Source organism: Parasteatoda tepidariorum, chromosome 4 (assembly GCF_982258835.1).
Source record: "Parasteatoda tepidariorum strain Cologne lab strain chromosome 4, Ptep-v5.0, whole genome shotgun sequence".
Taxonomy (NCBI): domain Eukaryota; kingdom Metazoa; phylum Arthropoda; class Arachnida; order Araneae; family Theridiidae; genus Parasteatoda; species Parasteatoda tepidariorum.
This window is the reverse complement of record NC_141758.1, coordinates 5,366,897-5,381,551: the sequence shown is the minus strand read 5'-3', so window position 1 is coordinate 5,381,551 and position 14,655 is coordinate 5,366,897. Positions and strand designations below refer to the sequence as shown.

Sequence of the window (14,655 nt, the reverse complement as noted above, 5' to 3'; positions counted from 1 at the left end):
GTTTCAAATGTAATAGACCAAAAGTACCATCTGATTTGATGTCTGTGAGAAACTAATTTTATTATTAGCTGCAACATTTTTTTTATTATCGCTATTTTTTGTAGCTCTGTCGACAAGGAAAATAAAAAAGGCCATAATTTAAGTGCCTAGTAGTAGACAAAAATAATTTTTATAAGTAATCCTTTTTTGAAATAACATTTAAAACTAAAAGTGTATTGTTAAAACAAATTTGGTGCGTTCACAACTGTAATTTAATATATTTCAGGATGCGTAGCGTTTTTGAAAAGTGCTTAAAGGTGCTTATTTTCGTTTTTTAAAAGCCCTTGAAGGTGCTTTTTTCATTGGGTGTTTTTAAAAAGTGCTTAATTTTCTTTTTTTTTCAAAATGAGAATTTTCCTTTACCATGTTGATTTTTGCTACGAATTATGCAAAAAGAAGCAGTTCACATTGTTCTATTCAACATTTTCACAATTAATTCAAACCCAATCAATCTACTTTGACGTATTGTCAGTCCGCAGCGTATGAAAACGCCATTCGTTTTACACGATTCAAAATTTCTGATTTTTGAGAATTGACAAAAACAATACCAAAAGGGTTTTTTTTTCCGACATGACGGTTAAAACAAGATAAAACCGTCAATTGTCAAAAACTTTCCAACCTTGCCTAATAATGATATTTTTTTAAGTGCTAAAAAATATTTTTTGGATCAGGATTTTGCCATCCTAAAAGATATTACCTATCTTTTTAAAGAACTGGAAAACAATTGCTGGGAGAAAGGAAGAATGGGAAAAGCTTTTGAGGAAGGCCGAGGCTCACAAAGGGCTGTCGTGCCAATGCTGATGATGAAAAATATTTTTTGAGTGCTTAAAATATTTTTGTTGAATAATTTGGCTACGCACCCTGTATTTGCTTACCAAATGAACGGAAAAATTTAAATAGAATTTTTGCATTCATCACTTTGTGCATGAAGCTGAAAGTTAAGTTCTAAATCATTTAACGAATGTCTTTAATCGTCATTTATGATAATATAATGTAATTTGCACCAATGAATAATAATTGTAAAACGGTTAATAAGTTTAGACGCCGATTTAAATAACTTTAGATTAAAATGTAACATAGAATTACATTATTCTAACTATAATAAAAACAATTATGATTTTATATGAAAAATAACTTTACTTGTGGCAAACTTATTCTTTATAATTTAAACTATACTCGTTACTATACTATTCTCGTAACTATACTTTAAACAGACTTATACTTTAAACCAGGGATGGGGAAACTACGGCCCGAGGGCCAACTGTGGCCCGCCGGAAGGTTTTATCCGGCCCGCGGATGGAATTTTAACTTGCTGATCTGTGGCGAATATGAACAATATGCATCCATTCTCTTGTCTACTTTGTTTAAAGTTATTTTTCTTTCTTTTTTTAACTAAGTACTGCGGACCTTTTAACTTTCTCTATTTTTGTTCTACAAAACATAAATTGATGAAGGCTAGCACAGACAGCTTCAATTGGTAAAATGTTGAAAGCAGAAGTTCCTTATAGAATAGCCGTAGATAGGTGCCATCTGAAGCAATTGTTTCTGAATATGCCAAAAATTGAGTTTTACAAATCATTACCAAAAGCTAGTTTCCCAAATATTTCATGCCTAGAAAATCAGGGCTATGTTTGCTTCCTTTTATTTATGTGTGAACAAGTGTTTTCATCTACGAACCTGAGAAAAAATCATTTCAGAAGTAGAATAACAGACAAACATTTACCCTTGTTCCTTAAAATAAATACATCTCACTTGGAACCTTAATATAAGGAACTTTTAAAAATGAAATCGAAATTTCATTCATCTCATTAAATATTTACATTCAAAATTGCATACAGTATTTTTTTTTTATTTAGCCCACTAAATTTTTTTTCCTTCGATTTTTGGCCCTCGACCAGAAAAGTTTGCCCATCCCTGCTTTAAACTATACTCGTGGCAAACGAAAACATCAAGCATTACTTATATTACGATATGCAATGTTCCGCTAATAAAAAATAGTTCGCATTTATATATTTTATAATCTTGTTGTAAGAGGAAAGAAACACGAATAAAAAAGAACATGAAAATTCTTAAAATTTGTAGATTATGAAAAAAACTTTAAAAATGCCCACTGGTGAGAAAAAGAACAAAATCTAACTTGATTAACTCTTTTGCATGTTCCAAACATTACCAACACGTACCAAACCTTTTTGTTGCAGCCCTTCATCACAATTTTTGCTTCTTTTATTTACATTTCTATTTTTTTATCCTTTATAAATACAATAAAAATATTTATATAGATGAAAACTATAGAAATTTTCATTGATACCTCACTCATGAATAGTTGGCAGTTTTTTTTACCAATTTAAATATGTAAAAAAAAAAAAAAATTCTGGAGTATCTAGTTGCAGACGATGAACAAATAATAATTTTCATTTGTATATGCCTTCGCGGTATTCGATGGATTGAATATGAAAATGTCGTTAAATCCAATGATAAAAAGCGTTATTTTTCAAATCATTGGAATATGATGTATGGAAAAACTATTAAAATGCACGCTGGTGAAAAAAAGAACCGACGATGTTTCAGAATATGTTTCAGACGATTAAAAAAATTTTATTTATTTTATTTATTTTTATATGTCTTTGCGGTATTTGATTGATTGGATATGAAAATGTTGTTAAAGTCAGTGATAAAAAGCGTTATTTTTCAAATCATTAGAATATGATATTTACAGAGGCTATCGTACCTGTGTACAGAGTCGTCTTGAAAATATTTCGCAATGGTTATTTATTTTCCTACTTTATGTTCCGATTTTGAATTAGTATTTAAAAATAATATCTTTTAAATTTTTGTTTTTCACTCGATTCATAAGGCTGGCAAAAAACGTTTCAAAATATTAAAATGCAAACAAATTATGGTTGGATTTCGCAGTGAGGAAGTACTTATTTAGTTACTGAAATTTAACTATCAAACTGGCACATGAGGCCTCGAGTCTTTTTCTCCACACACTCCTGTCTTTGGCCAGGTAAAGCGCTCCCCATCCAGTTAATCCTGCTCTACTAAGATCTTCCTTAATGCGTTTTGCCATGTTAGTCTCGGTCTCCCACTTTTTCTCTTTCCGTCAGGAGCCCATGAGCTTGCAGCGTTTGCAGGATTGTTTCTATCTGTTCTTATTAAATGGCCAAGCCATCTCCATCTTCATTTTAAAATTTCTTCTTTAACAGATGGGATATTAGCTTTTGTTAAAAGGTCTTTGTTATACTATTGGGCCAGAAGATTTTTAGTATTATTTTTAAGTATCTATTTTGAAAAGTTTCAAGTTTTTCTTTTTCTGATTTCCGGGGACTCCGGCATTCGGCACCATACGGAAGAATGGAACGCACGGTAGCCTCATAGACATTTATTTTTGTTTTTAATTTTATATTTGAGACTCTCCAAAAATTGTACAGACCTCTAAAACAGGATCTAGCTTTTCTGATTCTCTGGGAAATATCATCGCTATTTCCGCCCTGTTTATTAACAATATTTCCGAGAAAAACAAAAGAATCAACGTCTTCGATCTTTTCGAAGTTTATTTCTAAGCTTCTGTTTCAGTGGGGAAGTAATCCAGCAATGATTGGATTGCATTTTTATATTGTGAAAATATTTTTGATTTGAGTATTTGATAACGTCATAATTTACTCTAAGTCAGCGGTTAGAATTTTTTTTTTCCAGTTACGGAATCCTAGACGATAAATCTTATTTTATCATAACTCTGACTTTCAAAAATAATTATTAACAGGTGGGAATGTGCTAACTAGAAGAGAAAAACTACAAATTAAATTGGAAACATTTAATGTGAAAAACGACATTTTTTTCATTGTTTCATCGGTAACAGTCTTAAAATTGATGCTTGGCATTTGAATTCTCAAGTCTGCAGCGTCATCTAGTCTATTGGTTTTTGGCGTATACATAAATAAAATTTAATTAAATAAGCTGAATTGTAGTTTTTTTTAAAAAAAGAACTGTTATAAAAGCTGAGATTGGTTATCGGTAAGAAAATTTTTTTTATTCTTGAATTGGTTACATTATTTTGAATTTTAAAGTTCGATGAGAAATACTGATGCAATCATTTGTCGTACTATATATCAAAATTTTGATGCTGGTGTCACTGTTTTTCATTGTTGTTCGGGCATTTTTATTGGCCGGAAAATCAGGTGATAGGATCCAGTTTTGCCTCATTCATTTCCATATCGTTTTGGTTATCATCCGTGTAAAATTAATAAAATTTAAAGTTATTTTTCCTGTTCTGCTATTATTACGCTTTTAATTCAAGAGTTTAAAATTAAGAGAATTGTTTTTTTTTTTTATTATTATAATGTAATTCTGCTCTACATTTTACGATAAATTTATTAAGAAAGGTGGTCTAATCGTATTAACCGTTTTACAATTATTACATTTGTGCAAATAATATTAATGTACTGTTATAAATTACAGCTAAAGAGATCTGTTAAATGAATGTAAATGATATTTAAACTATTAAATGTTTGAGCAATATAATGTTATAACAATATAAATGTTATTTTAGAAAAATAATTATTTTGAAAAAGTACTTCTGTTCTCCAATAGATCTAAATATTTAAAATACTAATATATAATAATATTTGGACGTGGGAAGTGGAGGCACATTTTCTGCTCAGAAACAATAATTATTGCAAAAAAAAAAATCAAATCATCGGAGTTGGTGAGCGGCAGCGAGCAGGGGGCTTTATCCTTTAGTAATTTGAAGGGTGACGAGAAAAAATTCGGGATACCGAAAATTCGTATTATCGAAAATCGCATGTTATCGATGGTAAAATAAAGAAAAATGCTCTTTACATACCTTATTTACTATTCCATATTTATTATAAAAACACTTTTTACTCTTAAAAAGATTCAATTGTTGTTTGCTTTAGAGATGTGTAAGATAGTTTGTCTATTACACTTTCTAAGTGGACCATGGCTTTAAATTTCTCCTCTGACGTATTCAGCTGCCTCTCAATAAATCTCCTTACAGTGTCCACTGCAGAAAGTGTTTGTTTGAGAATTGATTATGATTATGAGAATTGGCTTTCTATTCTTAAAAATTTTTTTGGAATATTTTTTATATTTTCAGGAAAAAAAATCTACACTATTTATGGAAAAAAAATTCAAGTTATCGAGGGATCAGAAAAAAAAATTCGAGAAATCAAGGTTTTTTTAACATTGAGTGTATAGGAAATTTGAAGGGAATTTACCGAAACTTCGAGATATCGAAAAATTCGTGAAATCGAGGTTCGAGTTAGCGAGGTTCGACTGTATATTGTTATTGAAAAAAAAATATTTAAAATAAAACATTTTTTAAAATTTGCTATTCTTTTATTGGCATTTTATTTAAATAATTTCACAAAAATAACCTAATTAGTAAATTAAAAATCGTTTATTGGTTCGTTGTAAAAGCAATATAGGTTTCAAAAATCATTTCTGGTTTTAAGAAAGAAGTCTTAACTCACGGAACCCTAGAGTTCCGCGAAACACTTTTTGGGAACCTCTGATTTAGGTCTCACTCTTACTTCTCAAAACTTAAAATGTTAAAGTACCGATGGTGAGATGAAACTGAATGTGTGATGAGAAGTTTTTCTATAAGTAATTCGGCTCATATCGTTAATTTAATAATACAGCATCACATTGTTTAATTATCATAATCACTTTACGTGAATTTAAAGACGCTGTGGAAGAACTTAAAAATGCGAAGAAAAGAGCAATTGGCGTTATTCTTGGCGAAGGTGGGAATTCCTTTCTGCAACCCCTCGTAAGCCGGCTCGGTCGACCTGTCCTTATTTCACAAACTGTCATGCGAGCTGCCAGTCCGGTTTCGGCGGCAGTGAAAGTTCATCTCTCAAAGCCTGCTGGCCTAATAATTTCTCTTGTTTTTTCGATTATTTTTTTGTATTCTTTTTCTTCCTAACGACATAGTTTGTGTGCTTGTTTTCTGTGAAAGCTGAAGTGCCTTTGGCAACCGTTTTGTTAATATTTCGTTCTTATCCTGCCAACTCGATTAAAACGTGGAATTTTTGTATTTATTATATTTGGATATATTATTTACCCATTGGTTGGCATGTTTTATGGATTATATACATTTTGATCGAAAGTAAGTGAGCTATTTTGTTTATCGATTTGACCTTGAAAATGTGTTGATAACTGTGTGCTAACTTTTATTTAATAGTATTTTAATCAATGACATTATAATAATAGAAAGTTTGAGTTGAAAAATATTTAAATGGATTATGTAACATGAAAAGATAATGTATTACCAGGTTTTAATGGTTTTTTATGTGATGTAATAACAAAAAAGTTATAAATAACATTTTAAACTGTTGTGAATAGTTTAGCAGTTGTGAAACTATCGGTAAAATGTAAATAATAGTGTGCAACGTTTGTAGTTCTTTTTTTTTTAAAAAATTTAATCAATATTTTTTTTAAAAGGAAAATAAGGTTAGTTATTATTTTGATGGCGATGTAATATTTAAGTGTATTTTAATTGTTGTAAATACGATTTTTTTTTACTGCATTTCAATGTTTATCTATGATGTAACATAAAAAAAAGAAAATATGTGAATAGGTTTAAATGGTATTTTATTTAATTGAAGAACGAAAAATTTTTCTTACACTGCTGTGAATGGGTAAGCTAACGAGATTGTGTTACTAACGGTAAAATGTAAATAATCGTGTGTAACGTTTTTGGTTTTATTTTGAAATTAAATCGATGATATAAAAAGAAAACTTAAGCTAACTAATATTTTAATGGATCATGTAATATTGTGTTTTATTTGTTGTAAATGTGAAAAAAAAATTTTAAAACTGCGTTTTAAAATCTATTGAAAATTTTTGTGAATAATTACTTAGCTTACGTTATTGCGCAACCAACAGCAAAATATTGATAATTGTTTGCTACGTTTTCCGTTTTCAGCATTTTTTTAAGCGTTTAATTTGGTGATATTGTAGCAAACGAAATTTTTTAAGCGTTAATTCAGTTTTATCATTGTTGTGAATGTAGTTTAGCTAACGTCATTGCGAATCTAGTTATTTAAACATGGATTTATATACATTTTTATATCATGTAAAATATTTTCATATTTTGTAATCTAGCAAACTTGTTCGAATTCGCTACTCTCTTTATTATAAATATTTATTATTTTATTAGATCATGGTTGAAAAATTTTGAAATGAAAGGTAATTTTGAAATGCGAAAAATTTTGAATTGCAACAAATCGAATTTTCAAATACTTTTTTTAAAATTGAGTTTCTCAGAAACTAATCGACCGGTCTCGCTCATATTTTGTCTTGTAAAATTACGTTTCTTTATAACAATGTCAAAAACTGTATATATCTTGCATTTAAAAAAAAAAAAAATTGCTGTCATTAATTAAATAATAAATATTTATTAAAAGTTATTCTTTTGCATGAAATTATCTTTAGATAGACGAATCTTGTAACTTTGCGAAAAGTTTTCGATTCCCTTTTTAAAGTTCTCGAGATAATGGCGAAGGTAAAAATTTATATTAAGGAGTCCAAACTTTCGACGACTCGTGTATTGTATATCAAATATCGTGTTTGGTATTCACGTGATTTAGAAACCACTATTACGGTTCGTGTTAAAGTGACTTAAAAATTATACATCGGAATTCGTATTCACGAGATTTTAAAGCGAAACATAGATTCGTATTCACGTTATTTTAAAATTAAAACTTCGATTTATTCTCGCGATTTTAAAATCAAATATCCAGATTCATATTCACGTGATTTAAAAATCACACATTGCGATTCATATTCACGCAGCTTAAATAAATAAATAAAATCTCGCATCGATATTTTTATTAAAAACTTAATAACATTCTGTTTATAGATGCATCCTACATAGATTTTATTCCTGCTCAAATCTTAGTTTTTTCCCCTCCTATTATTTAAAAAATGTTTTTCCACATAATCTTTTTGCATTTCTACTTGCATTTTACCTAACTCATCCCTGTGGTATGAATCAATATAGAATTTTTAAAAATTAAATATTTTTATTAAAATTTTATGATTTTCGAGCAAATTTGGGAAGCAGAGCTGCCGACGAAAGGGTTGAAACTAGCCTAGGATCTGTTTAGAACAAAATTTGGGTCCGTTAACGGACCCTTCGCAAAATATCTTTTCATGTAAACGGACCCTTCACAAAATAATTTCTCTTATTCGGGCACTTCACAAATTTGCTTACCTTCATTATTGTTTTCTTCTCTAGAAGAAAGACGGTTCGAGACAAACTAAGTTACGCTAAGTTTAAATTCTAAGAAAATATTTATACTTTTACAAACATCGTTTGCGGATTTTTATTAATATTAAACTATAATTTTTTTATTGTAAATAAATAATGGATCCATTTATATTTATTCATGAAATTAATTAGTAGAATATGATGTGAATAAAAATTAATTTCTGGCAATTTTTTAAGTGAAATATTATAAATTTAAGAATTGTTTTAGTTAACATAATGCGTAACACATTAAAGGTGATACATTACTAAGTTGTGTTATTTAAAATATGTCAATTGAAATTATTAAATGTTGGTGATTTTGTTTCCATTATTCGTCCGAAATGAATATTCTGCGTCGAGCAGTATAGGCTAAATACCAAATATTTGTATGTTGCATCCCATGGATCTGTCCAGGGCAAATTTACTGCCGTTAAGCGAATTCAATTTTAGGAAAAACGGTAGTTTCACAAATTCAATTTAAAGAAAAACGGTAGTTTCACAAAATACTTTTAAAATATTTCCCCTGCCTCTCTAATTTAGTAACAGCAATTGTTGAACAGAATCTTGTATCTATTTACAATTTATAAACTTCTTGAAAAGGTTTTTAGCAGTTGTTGTAATACTGGACACTATTTGTTCAAATTCACAAGAGCAAGATCCTGGTTGAAAGAATGTGACTTAAAGCTTATTTTATATTCACAAATTATGAATAGTTTTTTCACAATTTTACAAAAACAGGACCTTTCACAAAATGTCTGGACAGACCCCTGCTAGCCACAAGAGTTGATCAGTGCGTGTAGAAAGTTTGTTAATTGATATTTTTTGTTCGCAGAAAGTTTAACATTTTATCTAAGTCTGGTAACAAATATAATATTGAATTTTTCATCTTTTGTTTATGGGTGAGGAAAAAGTAACAATGTAGGTAATGCCATTTTGAGTATGATAGGGCGCCACTGACCTTGAATGCAGTGGCTGTGTCTGGGGCGTTTTTATGATAGCGCAATGGGGCCATAAATCAATCCTCTTTCCCGACACTTTTTCACATAAAATCGAGATAGTGAGAGAAAAAGAAGACTTTGAATCGTGTCATCCAACGCTTCGGATGACCTAACCGTTTCTCGTTAACCCATAAGGATAATGGAATTCGGATCTTTGAGTTTCATGTGAATCGCTTTTAAATCAAATTCTTGGACGAACTATTTTTTTTCGTTATAGCTTCTGTAAGGTGTTAGCTAAATTGGCTTATGTTGTGGTGGTGGTTTTTTAGATAGTCCTTTATGTAACTTTTCTTTTAAATTATTCTTTAATGTGTAAGAAAACTTTAGTTTTTTAAAACTATTGAGTAATAACGATATTGTTACCCAGTGTTTCCGAAGTATAGAAATCGGTTATTCAACAGATTAGGCCGAACGAAAATTGGGACCCGCTAAGGATCGCCTTCTCGCGTTGGTGTATATATTACAGGTTAAGCATTTGAAAATAATTGCAAGCGCATAAGCGGATAAAAAAACTAGATTTTGGAAATATTTATTACGAAGAATGGAGTCGTGGTGGCTCAGGGAATAGAACACTAGCTGCGATAGCTGCTGATACGAAATTTACTCCCAGATCGAACCGACAACAGTTCTGACATAAAATCGCCACAGTAGTGGACGAATCGTGGGGTTAGAATCTCCCTACCGTGAAGCTAAGAAGATTACGTTTTCGTGATTCTCCACCACATAGAACGCAAGTTCGAGTTAGTTCCTTCAAAAAGTTCCTTAATTTTGCAAACCAAGCTGCGAAGGGACCGAGGGCGCGCTGTATCGCTTCTCGTCAAACTGTTCTACCTCAAAAAGCTCAACTTCGCACGAATGTAGTCTCCTCGGGATTGTTTCCCAGACCGTCGCCAATAGCCCATGGTGCAATTCAATATGCGACGTAAATGAAGTACTGCTACAACAGGCGAGCTGTGGTGTCTCAGGGGATAGTGCGTTCGCCTCCTATTGAGGTAAATCGGGTTCGAATCCCAGTGGTGGCTGGTCGATACGAATTCCGCACCCGGCTCGCACCGACCACAGTGCCGACGTAAAATATCCTCAGAGGTAGACGGATCATGAGTTAGTCCCCTTGCCGTCAGACTGACCGTGGGATGTTTGTGTGGTTTTTCCTCTCCATGTAACGCAAATGCGGGTTAGTCCGATCAAAAGGTCCTCAGGGCAAATTTCTCCCAATACTTGATCCAGGAGTTCCCTTGTCTTCTGGATTGGGTTCAAAATGACAAGGGTACGGAGTTGAACATTAGTAGTCGTAAACTCGGGTCTGCTATTCAACGACGGTTTAAAAGTACTACTACAGGCAGAAGAATGAATTAATAAAAGCAGTAAAATGAAATAAAACTAGTATTCACAACTTATTTCTTTCATGCGTTTACGAGAATTGTGAATGGGATATTCATAAACCCCCGGGGGCACTCACGGAAATGCTCACGGTTTCGGCACCGCTTGGCGCGGTCGAGAATAAGCTCTCTGAAAACCGCATAATTAAGAATATGGTAACCCAACCGATCTATGCGTCACATCTTGCTACAGCATGCAACCCTATTACGTTGATTGAGTAGGAAAATGATGGTTCTATTCTAGTTAAAAATTTCTTTCTTATTCACTTCTATCTTCACACCGCTCTTGTATTTTTTATAAGCGGTTTTCGTTTTGAATGAAAAATTCATATTTAATTTAATGTTTATGTCTCAGAATTTTATTTAAAAATAGATTCTTGTAAATATTTTACTTTTCAACTTCTTTTTTTTTTTACTATTCTTAAAAGTGAAAATCTATTGTTTTTTTTTTTATTTATTTTATTTTACTTGCTAAAACAGTTTACCATTCTTTACTATGCTATATATATAAAGGCTTGTGTTCTCACTATATACTAAGGCATATTGCATTCAGTTTCAAATGTCAATTCAAATGTAAGAAAATTTTATATAAGGTATTTTTATTGCAGTACATTGCAAAAATTACCTTTATCGCTAAATTCAGCATTTCAGATGCGTAATTAGGAAAAAAAAATTTATTTCTTTATTCCAAATGCATAATAAAAATTCTTCACAATGAAATACATATTGTTACGCTAATAATGAACTATAATAGATTTGAGAAATGAGTTAAAGAAGAACTTTATGCAGTTAAAAAAAAATTGCCTCACTTGTTTGCTTTATCAGATGGAGGAGATTTTATTAAATCGTTTTTTCTCAAATAAAACATTTAATCAGAAAAAAGTGATAATTTTCAATTGGAAATATATATAAGAAATTTTACGCAAATAATAAATTAAAATAGATCTGAAAAAATAGACCTGAGAAAGCAATTAATACATTTAAAGTGCTTTAATTTAACCTTATCATTTTAGTCATTTGTTTGCAGTTTCAAAAGTAATAAAAGTTTCAAAAAAAAAATGTTTATTTCATTCTCATACGCAGCACTCTACTTTAACCTTATTATTTTATTCATTTTCAATAAGATGAAGATTTTAATGACACTACTTCAATATTTTGAAAGTTTCAAAAACTATAAAAAATTCAGAAAAAAAAGTTTTATTTAATTTTTATCTGATCGAATTTACTTTAACATTATTTTACTCAAATGCAATTTCAAAAGTGATGAAGTACAAGAACCAAGTTTTATTTTATAATTATACGACTAAAATTTTGCCATTTCTTATAACATTACTAAATAAGATATTATATAATAGTATAAGAAAAAAAAATGAATGTTAGATTCAAAATAAATAATAAGAAATACTTCACAGAAAAATCGATATTTCTACACAAATATAATTAATTGGGGAATATCTTAGGAAATGGATCTACAAAAGCAAATTATACAATTAAAATAATTTATTCTTAGAATGCAACAGTGAACTATTTTGTTAATATGATTTATATTTCAGATGTTTTTGTAAATAGTTTTAAAAACTTAAATAAACATGTATAATAAAATTAGTTACAGTTCCTTGACAAAAGAGTTTCTCTGTTTCTTCAGTTTGATTAGACCAATCTGAACTTAAGTATATATAAAAGTAAAATATAATTTATATTTCAGGGCTCTAAGAGAACTTTTGCTTTTATTTGTTCTTTAGCATTTATGCTATTTTTAACCTAATTGATTTGTTTTATCCACCGTGATTGCTTGCATCTTAAAAAGTATCTATATTTGATTTATAGAGAAAATTACATTGTCAACTTTCATCATAATTAACAACACTTAAACTCAAAAAAAAGTTGTTCGCAAGTATAACACTAGTTTCCATTGCACGCATTTCAATTATAAATTTGGAGTTTAAATAAAATAAAAAATATAACTTTAAACGCGATAAAATGATTTTATTAAAATTTAAATCAAATCAGTAAAAATAATATTTCATTTATCTATTTATTTATTATTTTTTTTTAACTGAGAAATTGAAAATAAAAAACACTTCTGAGAAAACTCCAAACAAGTCAATACAATCAATGTATCAGAATACGTCATCAGGTCAATGCCCTTCACAGTCATAAAATTTTAAAATTAAATTCCAGCTTAGAAGTTCAGATTAAAACTAAATTTGAAAGATTTAATTAAAATTGTTACTAAATATTGCAAATAGAATTTTGTGTTTTAATATTTGAGTGACAGGATCTTATGAATACACAAAAACAATGGAAAAAATTGCAATAAAATAGTGAAAACAATTCTATCCCTTGTTTATAAACGCTACGCAAAAGCAATTTGGCGACAGAGCAGGTTTGACTTAAAAGTTTCCGCCAAGAATGCCAAGCGGTGCCGAAACCGTGAGCATTTCCGTGAGTGCCCCCCGGGGTTTGACAGAGTCCATGAAAGTGAAAGAATTAATTGCTCGGAAGCGCGTGCCGTCATTATTAGGGCATCCGCATTATCCAAAAGCATTTTTTTTTTAACCATCATTTTCTGTTTATTCCATGTCTGAAAGAAATGGCGGGCGCCGGCTGGCATTATTTGGCCTCTTTATTGTGTGATGTGACCTCTTCTTTCCTTGTTCCAAGTTTTGTACGTCTTCTTTTTTATTCTCAAGTGCGTGACTTTTTTGCCCACTTTCTCTCCTTATTTTTTATTGTTTAAAATTTATTTTGATTTTATTTTTTTAAACGAAGGAAATAGTTTGTATTGTCTGTTGAAAGAATACTTTCTCAATTGTTATACGTTTTGTTTTGTCTACGAATGAACTGTATAAGAATTTTAAATATTTCAATTCCGTCATTGTTTCGGTATGCTATTGAATGACTACAGGAACTGCTCTTGAATGTTGTGACAATACTTTAGACCCCATTCAGACAAATGTTACGCTATATTTCATAAGCATATACTACTTGCAGTTAAGAAATAAAATACTACATTGTAAATTTTCTATCAAATTTTATTTTTCAACTTATGTGTGTTATCATATTTTCATATGTATGTGTTTTAATCATATTTTCGAGCATAACAATAATTGTCTGTATACTTTTGATGAAAAAATATATAATTAAGCTCTAAACCTGAATATAATCTATCGCCAAATGGCGAATCGACGACAAAAAAAAAAAAAAAAAAAAAAAAAAAAGTGGCGACTTAAACATTTAACCCGCCACTTTTTTCCATTGTTATTTTTTGCATATAATTGATTTATTTATTTTTGAAATTTTTTTTAATGATTTATATCAATGCAAAGAGACTCTGCAAAACAGAATTTTCACCAAAATGTCCAATATCTCCATTCAAAATATTGATAACTCAGAATCCTTCAATTTGATGAAAACATTTATGTAGAAGAGGAGAGTTCTTTAATACTTGATGCAAGAGTTCCCTCGTCTTCTGGATTATGTTCAAAAGTATTAGTAGTCCAGTGTTTTCATCATAGAAAAAAAATGGGTGAGAATTTCTCACCCTTTCTCAGAAACAGGGTGAGATTTCAAAAAGTTAAGTGAGATTTCTAAAAATTAAAAACTCTTGAAAAAAAATCATTTCTTTAATTATAACACATTTTTAACGTCTTCTATTTTTTAAAGCATTGAATATTTTTGGTGCATCATCACAGAAGATTTTGCCTTTACAAGGCATTTGTCCATCTTACATTAGTGAATTAAAAATTTAAACGTCTTACATGAAGAAACCTTATGGTAAACACGTGGTTGCAGAGAAATGTGTTCTGAAAAGGGTTGAGTTCTGTTTTTGGAAAAGGTTCTGAACAATACTGGTAAATAGGGAAGCTAGATAACGGGGCAAATGTTGAAAATAATGAAAAATCAAGGAAGAAAAGTGAAACAGATTTTATTCTAAATGGCGTAATTCGAAGCTTTTTCCAAA

The 14,655-nt window shown here is 30.1% G+C and overlaps 1 protein-coding gene across 2 annotated transcripts in view; it reads left to right on the top strand.

Annotated features, from left to right (window-relative positions):
* LOC107447625 (putative phospholipid-transporting ATPase IM) overlaps nucleotides 1–14,655 on the top strand; it is a 198,969-nt gene that overhangs the window by 43,461 nt on the left and 140,853 nt on the right. Inside the window, exon 1 of one of the 2 annotated variants that reach the window (XM_016062578.4) lies at nucleotides 5,843–6,169. The exons of the other annotated variant lie outside the window; for it this stretch is intronic. The gene's annotated coding sequence lies outside the window, so the exon portion shown is untranslated. Of the gene's footprint in view, nucleotides 1–5,842; nucleotides 6,170–14,655 lie in introns of those variants that run through there. 2 annotated transcript variants of the gene reach the window in all.